The following is a 12,835-nucleotide window of genomic DNA, read 5'->3' on the forward strand; positions in this document are numbered from 1 at the left end:
AATTTTTCTTCAGAAAGACACCCCATTTGTTTGGGATGGCACTCACAACAAAGTTGTGACTTCCTTGAAAAACCTGCTTTGCGAGCCACCCTGCCTGGTATACCAATAAAGACAAGACGTTATTTTTGGAAGTCGGTTTCTCAGAGCACTGCCTTAGTGCTGGGTTGTACCAAAAATATGACCAAGACAAACGTGTGGTTGCTTACGTGAGCAAAACACTCAACCCTACTGAACACAAGTACTCAGACTACAAAAAAAGCCCTGCTGTCAACAGTCTGGGCGGTCAAACACTTCGCCAGTTATGTTGGCGGACAAAAGGTGATCATAGAAACATGTCACCAGCCTGTGACTTTTCTGAAAAGCTAACAAATCTGTGAGGGTGCTGTACACAACAGCAGAATAGTGGCTTGGCTTATGATGCTGCAGAGACACAATGTGTAGTCAGCTACGCAACAGTAAAAAACCTGCCTGTGAGCGAGGCTTTGGCGGTGTGTCAACGCTATGGTGACGATGAAACCGACTTCGCACCACCCCCGCGTGACATAGCTCCGCCATTGCCTTCAAACGATCATTACTTCGAAGAGAACGTGTGTCTTCGCATGCCGCTGACATTCATGGATGGCTGTTCTTACCGTCATCTAGACCACCAACAAGCTGGTGTGGGATTGGTATGGCACAATGACATTCTGTGCAAACCAATTTCAGCTAGGCAACAAGACCAGCCAGTTCACAAGCGTGCTTATCACACTGCAAATGATGGTGAAACATGACTTGTCAGAATTGGCCATTTGCACCGACTCAAACTACACCAGACTCACCTTCCTATGCCACTTGCCATTTTGGAAACAAAAGCACGACTACTTCAAGTGGCAAAGAAGTGAAAAACAAAGAGCTCATTCTAGCTTGCGATGACCTCATAACCAAACACGACATGAAGGTGTATTGGAAGAAAGTCAAGTGACACTCCAAATCACCTGTTCGTGACAAACTTGGCAACGACCATGCTGACAGCATGGCGAAATCTGGTGCAATTCATGGCACCTCTTGGTTGTTCAATGCTCAAGACGCAATGATTACCTAGGTGGCCATGGTGTCTGCGGTAACGCATAGCCATGTAGCACCGCGGGAAACGTCTTCGTACGAACATAATGTGTTGCTAACTCATTAATTCCTGAATGGTGACCTGATAGCAATGCAACAGCAAGATGAGTCCCTCACCACTTTGATGGCTTTCCTGTCTGAGCCTGTCAATCACCCAGTGTCCGAACTGGCTTTGGCAGGTTCACACAACTTGTGTTTGCTGTACGCAACTAAGCAGCACCTCACACTTGTAGATGACCTACTGGTTAATGTTTCAGAAACCGATGCCACACAAAGGTGGGTGGTTCCTAAAACACAGAGGGGGATAATGATAGCTCATGCCAACAATGAGCCATGTGGAGGCCATAGGGGGGTCAAGGCTACATGTGAAACATTGTGACAGGTGGCCTACTGGCCTCACATGGAACAATATGTGGCACAATACGTGAGGGGGTGTCTAGTTTGCTGCCAGTTTCAACCCTCCAAGCCACTTCACAGAGCACCCCTGCAAGGTAAGGGTGTCTTACCCCTGGAGCTCGATCCAGATCAACTGGGTCGGCCCAGTTGCCGGGTAGGCCAGAGGCAATCTCCTCACAGTGACTTGCACATTCACAAAGTGGGTGGAGTGCCTGCCCGCAACCAATGACACAGCGGAAACCCCGGCCGTTCTTTTGCTCAACCACGTTTTCAGTCGTTTTGGCCTGCCAGGGGAAACCGTGGACAGCGACAGAGGAACCCACTTTTCGACAGCTGTAATGACTGAACTGTGGCGGCTCCTGGGAGTCAAAGCTAAACTCCACATCGCGTACCACCCTAGGAGCTCCGTCAGGGATCAACTAGACAATCGTCAGAATCCTGAGGAAATATGTGGCAGCAAACCACAAAGATTGAGACCTCAAACTCCCACAAGTACTGATGGCGATCAGAGCCACACGCAACAGGTCTACGGGAATAACACCATTCGAGATGATGGGCCGGAAAATGACACTTCCACTGCATCTCCTGTACCAACCACCGCAGCCACCGCCTACACGGCTCATCAATACGTGCGACTTGCGAACCCACCTCCAGACTACCTTTGCGTATGCTCAAGGAAAGTTGGAAAGAAGTGCAGAAGGTGACAAGACCTATTACGACAAAAAGGCCTCACACCAGGTGTTCGAGGACGGGGATAAAATGTGGTACTACATATACACCAAACCAGCGGGCATCGCAACAAAGATCTTGGACAGGGCCACACGAGATTGTGGTGAAGCAGTCACCTGTAGCTTATCAAATCAGAATCAGCAAAGGTTGACAAAACACCACGTTAAAATGGGTCCACAGGAATCAAATGAAGTTGTACACTCCCCCCATGCAAATAGAAGGGTTGCAAGCCAGCACCGAATAGATAGAAACCTAGCATAGTCAGAGGTACTAAGAAAATTCTTAAGTATCCTCAGCTGATCCCTTCCAGGAGATCAGTACATTGCACCTAACATAATTTCTTCTCTTCCCAGCTACAAGATACATGTTAGTTGTCACTGTTGGTACTGTCCTGTGATGTTCAAAATAAGAAAATCAGCTAAATTTGTTGTGTCAAAACATTTTCGTTTACAAAAGCAAATAACTTAAATAATCAAACAATATCTCTGATTATGCGTTTCTGTAGGATGGAGTTCCTTTGGCTGATCCTGACAGCCTGCGCCCTTGTCAAAACCAACCCAGCAGATGTAATCACGAGCGGACCCCTACGGGAATCATTCTCCGCGATGATCCAGAACTCCTAATAACTAACTGCAGAGTACACACGCAGAAGGTGTGCGTCCGACTAGATGCAGAGAGCGTGAACCACCAGCACATTCCACCTGCGGTGCATTTGAGTTGGGCTGGGGCGGACTGGACCACCCAGGCAGTTACGCACGCCCAGCAAGACACTGCTCATATGTTGGCCCAACTCCAAAAGTTCACAGTCACCCAGTCAGAACTAGCAGAGCCCAGGAGAGAAAAACGATTTGTCGGGGCGCTACTCTCAATAGGTGCAGGCGTAGGGTCACTATTTGCCCTAGGTACCACTGCCATCAACGCAGTCAGTCTAGCCACAGTCAAGAGAAATGTTAAGGAGATTAATGAAGAGAGGCCACTTATCCAGCAACAGATGAAAGTACAGTGGGGGAAAAAAGTATTTGATCCCCTGCTGATTTTGTACGTTTGCCCACTGACAAAGAAAGGATCAGTCTATAATTTTAATTGTAGGTTTATTTGAACAGTGAGAGAGAAAATAACAACAAAAAAGTCCAGAAAAACGCATGTCAAAAATGTTATAAATTGATTTGCATTTTAATGAGGGAAATAAATATTTGACCCCCTCTCAATCAGAAATATTTCTGGCTCCCAGGTGTCTTTTATACAGGTAACGAGCTGAGATTAGGAGCACACTCTTAAAGGGAGTGCTCCTAACCGCAGCTTGTTACCTGTAAAAAAGACACCTGTCCACAGAAGCAATCAATCAATCAGATTCCAAACTCTCCACCATGGCCAAGACCAAAGAGCTCTCCAAGGCTGTCAGGGACAAGATTGTAGACCTACACAAGGCTGGAATGGGCTACAAGACCATCGCCAAGCAGCTTGGTGAGAAGGTGACAACAGTTGGTGCGATTATTCGCAAATGGAAGAAACACAAAGAACTGTCAGTATCCCTCGGCCTGGGGCTCCATGCAAGATCTCACCTCGTGGAATTTCAATGATCATGAGAACGGTGAGGAATCAGCCCAGAACTACACGGGAGGATCTTGTCAATGATCTCAAGGCAGCTGGGACCATAGTCACCAAGAAAACAATTGGTAACACACTACGCCGTGAAGGACTGAAATCCTGCAGCACCCGCAAGGTCCCCCTTCTCAAGAATACATATACATGCCCGTCTGAAGTTTGCCAATGAACATCTGAATGACTCAGAGGACAACTGGTGAAAGTGTTGTGGTCAGATGAGACCAAAATGGAGCTCTTTGACATCAACTCAACTCGCCGTGTTTGGAGGAGGAGGAATGCTGCCTATGACCCCAAGAACACCATCTCCACCATCAAACATGGAGGTGGAAACATTATGCTTTGGGGGTGTTTTTCTGCTAAGGGGACAGGACAACTTCACTGCATCAAAGGGACGATGGACGGGGCCATGTACCGTCAAACCTTGGGTGAGAACCTCCTTCCCTCAGCCAGGGCATTGAAAATGGGTTGTGGATGGGTATTCCAGCATGACAATGACCCAAAACACACGGCCAAGGCAACAAAGGAGTGGCTCAAGAAGAAGCACATTAAGGTCCTGGAGTGGCCTAGCCAGTCTCCAGACCTTAATCCCATAGAAAATCTGTGGAGGGAGCTGAAGGTTTGAGTTGCCAAACGTCAGCCTCGAAACCTTAATGACTTGGAGAAGATCTGCAAAGAGGAGTGGGACAAAATCCCTCCTGAGATGTGTGCAAACCTGGTGGCCAACTACAAGATACGTCTGACCTCTGTGATTGCCAACACGGGTTTTGCCACCAAGTACTAAGTCATGTTTTGCAGAGGGGTCAAATACTTATTTCCCTCATTAAAATGCAAATCATTTTATAACATTTTTGACATGCGTTTTTCTGGATTATTTTGTTATTCTGTCTCTCACTGTTCAAATAAACCTACTACTTTTATAGAATGATATAGAATGATCATTTCTTTGTAAGTGGGCAAACGTACAGAATCAGCAGGGGATCAAATACTTCCCCCCCCCCCCACTGTACTGGATGAGGCACTTTTAATTGTCCCGATTAACTACAAGCCAAAAGATTGGTCTGTCACCCGCTCTTGGATGGTGACGGACAGTATCCTGACTGTTACCACGATCCTTGGTCTTATTTCCCTTGGTGTGTGCACCTACTACGTACACAGGCGCGCACGTGCAATGGAAGACATAATGAGGTCTTAGACTAGGATCACCCGTGGGATGGAAGCGATACCAATTTTCGGAAAGTTGGCAATAGATCCTGAAACCCCATCAGAGGTCCATCCACAGCATCCCCAGCCTCCTCTCCCAAATTCGCTAGGTCAGCACCGTAATGTCCCCAATGTAAGCTTTGTCATTCTGGGTGCCATTTTTCCAAGTGCCTTAACTACCCACCTTCAAATAGGATCGCCCTACATATGACATTAGAGAATAATGCCATGATAGAGTCATTTAGCCATTTATCCACCTTGGATGTATATAGAACATAGTCCAAGTTAGATGATTAAGGTGAGGTAGCTATATTTTGTACATCTTTTGTTTTTATTCATTTTTGTTTCATTTACTTTGACATTGGAAGTGACAGAGCTAAAAACAAGTTCCCAATTCAACCACAAGTTAGTGCCACAACACCGCTCATTTGGGGAAGAAATGTAATGATGGATTGCCTGAGTGTTGTGCGTCTGCCACAGCCGGACCTCCCAAGTCCATTCTGGTGGTGGTCTGCAGCTCAGAAAAATCCTACCAGGGTAAACCACTGGGGGGGGGGGGGGGGGGTGATGATCCACAAACCAGGACATCCGATGGTCATTGTTATGGTGAGTTGCAAAATGCAGAATCCTTCTAAGTTGAACCCACCAGAGGGGGACTGTCATGACTGGCCTGTTCAGATCAGATTACCGTGGATCACAGTCCTACAGAGACATCTCTCACCCCCGCAGAGGGGGAGAGGCATTGATGTGGGCGGGTGGAGGCTGGGGTTATGACACCTCACACCCATTGTAAATCTTAAGGCAGCAGACGAATCCTTTGTCCTAACGAGGCAATGAAGCCCTCAAACTGCTTCGGCACATCGAATCCAAGCACCCTGCACTTAAAGACAAACCTGTTGAAATCTTTGAGTGAAGAAAACGTGAACAAGAAGGACAGAAGTCTTGAAAGCCACCGCACCAACAAACGTGGCTGCACTGAGAGCGTCATACTTAGTGGCTAGCCGTATTGCTAAGGCCAAGAAGCCTTTCACTATTGGCGAGGAGTTGATTCTAACTGCTGCTAAGGACATTTGCTGTGAACTCTCAGGAGAGGCTGCAGCTAAAAAGATAACACAGGTTCCTCTTTTGGCTACCACCGTCACTAGGTGAATTGATGAAACAAGTCTCCGTGGTATCCAATCCATGTTGACGAATCTACTGATGTCGACAACAAGGCAAAACTGCTTGTTTATGCAATATATATTTCAGGATGATGTGCATGAGGATATGTTGTGTGTACTGTCCCTGCCGACTAACACAACGGCCGCAGAACTATTCAAGTCTTTGGATGATTACATGTCAGGAAAATTGGATTGGCCATTCTGTGCTGGCATATGCAGGGATGGGGCTGCTGTCATGACTGGATGGCTGTCTGGTTTCACTACCCGGGTTAAAGACGTTGCGCCTGAATGTGAGTCTACGCACTGTCATTCACAGAGAAATGCTGGCTAGCTGAAAAATGTTACCTGCATTTAACTTTGAATTGAAAGATGTTATTAAAGTTATCAATCACATCAAAGCACATGCACTTAAATCGCGTCTGTTTGGGCAGCTTTGTGAGGGAATGGACGCAGAGCACAAATGCCTTTTCTTATACACAGAAGTCAGGTGGCTATCCAGGGGGAGATCACTTGCAAGAGTGTTTGAGTTACGAGAGCCGCTGCAGAGAAAAAGTCACCACCGGCAGCACATTTCAATGACGAGGAATGGGTTGCAAAACTCGCTTACATGTGTGACATATTCAAACTGCTCAACGAACTCAATCTGTCACTTCAGGGGAGAATGACAACTGTCTTTAAGTTGGCCGATAAAGTGGCTGCATTCAAAGCCAAACTGGAACTGTAGGGACGACGAGTGGACAGGGGCATATTTGACATGTTCCAAACATTAATGGGGATTTTGGGAGAAACAGACTGGGCCGTATTTCTCCCAGCTGATGCGCGATCACCTAGCTTCGCTGTCAACGGAGTTCGAGTGTTACTTCCCAACCGCCAAAGACCCAGGAAGTGCAAAGGAATGGATCCGCGCCGCATTTGTGAATGTCCCAGGTGAATCGTCCGTGCAGGAAGAAGATCAACTCCTTGAGGTTGCAAATGACGGTGTCCTTAAAAGTATGTTTGAGATAAGTTAATCTCTGCCGACCTTCTGTATTAAAATCAAGGCTGAATATCCTGAGATGGCCACAAAAGCACTCTAAACGTTGATTCCATTTCCAACATCCAATCTCTGCGAAGCAGGGTTTTTCGCAATGACGGCAACAAAAACAAAAATACGGAGTAGACTGGACATAAGGAACATGCCACTGTCTCCCATCACCCCTAGACGGGACCGTCTTGTTGCCGGGAAACAAGCACAGGGCTCCCACTGATTCAGTGACATGGTGAGTTCCAATGTTTTTATTATACGGTCATTAGAGAAAAATATGCACTTTATGTTTTTATAATATACTTAAACTAAAATGTTATGAAAAAGTGGCTATACTAAACTTACAGGCCTAATTGATATTCCGGTCATGAACCCCCCCAGAAGGCCGGTCCGGGAAAATATTGTCTATATGAGACCGGTCCGTGGTGCTAAAAAGGTTGGGGACTGCTGGTCTACACAGCCCTCCTACCCATGCTGGGCTTGTCAACGCAGCTGATTAGCCTCTGCAGAAGTCCACTCTCACAGAACGAGTGCAAGGGAACAGACCACTAAGTGAAAGGACACTTATACCACTAGGTCGAACCGGCCCACTAAGCGGAACTCGGTCCACGAAGAGATACCCAACGAGACCTTCAACAAGTAATTACATCATTCTAATTCTGACCCATAAGAGCGGCAGTTCGGGGCAAGGCATTCGGGCTGAACTAAGCATAGTTTACATATGTATCAAGTGTGCTTTTCTCTCGTGCACTCTCTCTCTCTTTCTAAATCCCCATCTTGTGTAACACGTGTCATATTGTGCTGGTCCCCTAGGGACCTGTTTCATTGTACTAAGTTCTAATCAATAGCCTAGACTGTGTGTTTGTGTATGTGTATCTTATATTATCATTTAGCTTGTTAGTAAATAAATAATCAACTCAATTGATCTGGTACAGAATGATTTAGTGAGTTTGTGCAGATTTACGAATTATGCGACGTTCAAGATGAGACTGTAGACAAAGTTAATTAATTAGCGACTGCTATAAAATCGATATTCTGAATTTTTTTTAGTTAATTTTGGAAATGGAAACTCATTAAACAAACTTTTTCCATGGTGCCCAAGGTTACTGAGTTAATGATTATCTGATTAATTTAATCACGTAATTAAAAACAGTAAATTATTTGATAAACAGCAGTCGTCACATTGATACAACGTTACGACAGGTGTATTATGCATATATCTTACGTTGCACTGTATTCACTGTTCCACAAGAAGGCTAAATTAGTCAATGTAGCCTATGTATGATGTCGCCGATTGCTCAGTTTGGGTGGGCGGACAACTTTAGGAAGTGTCTTGGTGGTTGTAAACTTCTTCCATTTAAGAATGATGGAGGCCACTGTGTTCTTGGGGACCATCAATGCTGCAGAATTGTTTGGTACCCTTCCCCAGATCTGTGCCTCAACACAATCCTGTCTCGGAGCTCTAAGGACAATTCCTTCGACCTCATGGCTTGGTTTTTGCTCTGACATTTACTGTCAACTGTGGGACCTTATATAGACAGGTGTGTGCATTTACAAATCATGTCCAATCAATTGAATTTACCACAGGTGGAAAAAGGATGAACCTGAGCTCAATTTCGAGTATCATAATAAAGTGTCTGAATACTTATGTAAATAAGGTATTTCTGTTTTTTTTAAAGTTTTTTTTAAAATTGCAAACATTTCATTATGGGGTATTATATGTAGATTGCTGAGGAAAATGTTTTATTTAATCAATTCTGGAATAAGGCTGTAATGTAATAACATTTTGAAAAATTCAAGGGGTCTGAATACTTCCCGAAAGCACTGGATCTAAGGTAATTTAGATTTTGTACACAATCATACCTAATTATAACCATTTATAACCATAGGCGAGTAAATAAGGTGCTCCAATCTGTGCAGGTGATCTGTCTATCACTCCACCCTCTGAGGATTTGTATAACTTAATATTATGTCTCCAGAGAAACCTGAATTCAAATTAATACTTTTTTTAGATTAGCCCTTTAGTCATTAAGTATTCAAACCCTTTGTTATGGCAACCCTAAATAAGTTATTGAATAAACACTCTCTGAACAAGTCACATAAGTTGTATGGGCTGTGTGCAATAATAGTGTTAAACATGATTTTTGAATGACTACCTCATCTCTGTACCCCACACATAGAATTAGCTATAAGGTCCATCAGTCAAGCAGTGCATTTCAAACACAGATTCAACCACAAAGACCAGGGAGGTTTTCCAATGCTTTGCAAAGGGCACCTATTGGTAAATGGGTGAAAAAAAAGAATAAAGCAGAAATTGAATATCCCTTTGAGCCTTGTGAAGTTATTAATTGCATCCTTCTTAAATCAGTTGCCGTAAAGGAAGGAAACCACTCAGGGATTTCACCATAAGGCCAATGGCTACTTTAAATCAGTTACAGAGATTAATGGCTGTGATAGGAGAAAACTGAGGCTGGATCAACAACATTGTAGTTACGCCACAATACTAACCTAATTGACAGTACAGAAAAAAAATATTTGAAAACATGCAGAGTGTTTGCAACAAGGCACCAAAGTAATACTGCAAAACATTTCAGCAAAGCAATACTTTTTTGTCCTGAATACAAAGTGTTGTGTTTTATTGGATTTGCCCCAAACATATTACTGAGTACCACTCTCCATATTTACAAGCATTGTGGTGGCTGCATTATGTTATGGGTATGCTTGTATTCGTTAAGGACTTGGGAGTTTTTTAGGCTAAAAAAGAAATGGAATGGAGCTAAGCACCAGCAAAAACCTAGAGGAAAACCTGGTCCAGTCTGCTTTCCTGGTCTGAAAACCTGGTCCAGTTACAGTTTTGACATAAATATGCTTGAAAGTCTATGGCAAGACCTGAAAATGGGTGTCTAGCAATGATCAACAACCAATTTAACAGAACTTGAAGAATTTTGAAAATAAACGTGGTGCACAATCCAGGTGTGGAAAGCTCTTAGAGACTTACCCAGAAAGACTCTCAGTTGTAATCGCTGCCAAAGGTGCTTCTACAAAGTATTGACTCAGGTGTGTGAATACTTATGTAAATGAGATAATCCAAATTTGTCATTATCGGTTATTGTGTGTAGATGGATAATTGTTTTGTTTTTTTACCCATTTTGAATTCAGGCTGTTACACAACAAAATGTGCAAAAAGTGAAATGGGTATTAATACTTTCTTAGGCAAGTACATGAGAAGCTATCACATTTCAGGTAAGACCCAGATGCAGACAGTGTCGAAGTAACAAAAGTTTATTACTAATACAGGGGCAGGCAAAACGACAGGTCAAGGGCAGGCAGAGATCAGTAATCCAGATAGGGTTCAAAAGGTTCAGAAAGGCATGCAGTCTCAGGGGCAGAGCAGGAAGGGGTCAATAATCCACTGTGGTGTGGCAAGGTACAGAATGGCAGGCAGTCTCAGGGTCAGGGAAGGCAGAAAGGTCTAAACCGGGAAAAACTAGAAAACAGGAACTAGAACAGACAGGAGAAAAGGGAAAAAACGCTGGTTGGTTTTACGAAACAAAACGAACTGGCAACACACAAAGAACACAGGTATAAATACACGGTGGATGATGGGGAAGATTGGCGACACCTGGAGGGGGTGGAGACAAGCGCAACGACAGGTGACAGGAGCTACAGTTGAATTTGGAAGTTTACATACACTTAGGTTAGAGTCATTAAAACTTGTTTTTCAACCACTCCAAAAATGTCTTGTTAACAAACTATAGTTTTGGCAAGTTGTGCATGACACAAGTAATTTTTTCAACAATTGTTTACAGACAGATTATTTCACTTATAATTCACTGTATCACAATTCCAGTAGGTCAGAAGTTTACATACACTAAGTTGACTGTGCCTTTAAACAGCTTGGAAAATTCCAGAAAATTATGTCATGGCTTAGAAGCTTCTGATAGGCTAATTGACATCATTTGAGTCAATTGGAGGTGTACCTGTGGATGTATTCCAAGGCCTACCTTCAAACTCAGTGCCGCTTTGCTTGACATCATGGGAAAATCAAAAGAAATCAGCCAAGACCTCAGAAAAAATGAGTAGACCTCCACAAGTCTGGTTCATCCTTGGGAGCAATTTCCAAACACTTGAAGGTACCACTTTCATCTGTACAAACAATAGTACGCAAGTATAAACACCATGGGACCACGCAGCCGTCATACCGCTCAGGAAGGAGACGCGTTCTGTCTCCTAGAGATAAACCCACTTTGGTGCGAAAAGTGCAAATCAATCCCAGAACAACAGCAAAGGATCTTGTGAAGATGCTGGAGGAAACAGGTACAAAAGTATCTATATCCACAGCAAAACGAGTCCTATATCGACATAACCTGAAATGCCGCTCAGCGAGGAAGAAGCTACTGCCATAAAAAAGCCAGACTACGGTTTGCAACTGCACATGGGGACAAAGATCGTACTTTTTGGAGAAATGTCCTCTGGTCGGATTAAACAAAAATAGAACTATTTGGCCAAAATGACCATAGTTATGTTTGGAGGAAATAGGGGGAGGCTTGCAAGCCGAAGAACACCATCCCAACCGTGAAGCATGGGGGTGGCAGCATCATGTTGTGGGGGTGCTTTGCTGCAGGAGGGACTGGTGCACTTCACAAAATAGATGGCATCACGAGGCAGGAAAATTATGTGGATATATTGAAGCAGCATCTCAAGACATCAGTCAGGAAGTTAAAGCTTGGTCGCAAATGGGTCTTCCAAATGGACAATGACTCCAAGCATACTTCCAAAGTTGTGGCAAAATGGCTTAAGGACAACAAAGTCAAGGTATTGGAGTGGCCATCACAAAGCCCTGACCTCAATCACATAGACAATTTGTGGACAGAACTGAAAATGCGTGTGCGAGCAAGGAGGCCTACAAACCTGACTCAGTTACACCAGCTCTGTCAGGAGGAATGGGCCAAAATTCACACAACTTATTGTGGGAAGCTTGTGGAAGGCTACCCGAAACGTTTGACCCAAGTTCAACAATTTGAAGGCAATGCTACCAAATACTAATTGAGTGTATGTAAACTTCTGACCCACTGGGAATGTAATGAAAGAAAGAAAAGCTGAAATATATCACTCTGCTATTCTGACATTTCACATTCTTAAAATAAAGTGGTGATCCTAACTGACCTAAGACAGGCAATTTTTTACCAGATTAAATGTCAGGAATTGTGAAAAACTGGCTTTAAATGTATTTGGCTCAGGTGTATGTAAACATCCGACTTCAACTGTGTATCTCTGCAGATGATCTGTCTATCTGGTCAACATTACTGATCCAGATCCTCCTACACCCTTTGGTGGTATGGATAACTTGTTATTATGTCTCCAGAAAATCCTAGATTCAAACAAAGGTCCTATATTACAAGTTATTATAGGCATAATTATATGTTTTTGGCTGTGGTCAAAATAACCCCACAGGAATTTCTTTTTTTAAGTCAATAATAATACAGAAACACTAAACAATGATTCTGATAGTATGTATTAGAACAAGAGACATTTATGTTTGTTTCTCTCTCTCTTTGTTGTGAGCCTGTAGTTTGTGGACCCTCCTTGTGTATAGGTTATAATACTTCATAAATACTTT

Source organism: Salmo trutta, chromosome 6, assembly GCF_901001165.1.
Source record: "Salmo trutta chromosome 6, fSalTru1.1, whole genome shotgun sequence".
Taxonomy (NCBI): domain Eukaryota; kingdom Metazoa; phylum Chordata; class Actinopteri; order Salmoniformes; family Salmonidae; genus Salmo; species Salmo trutta.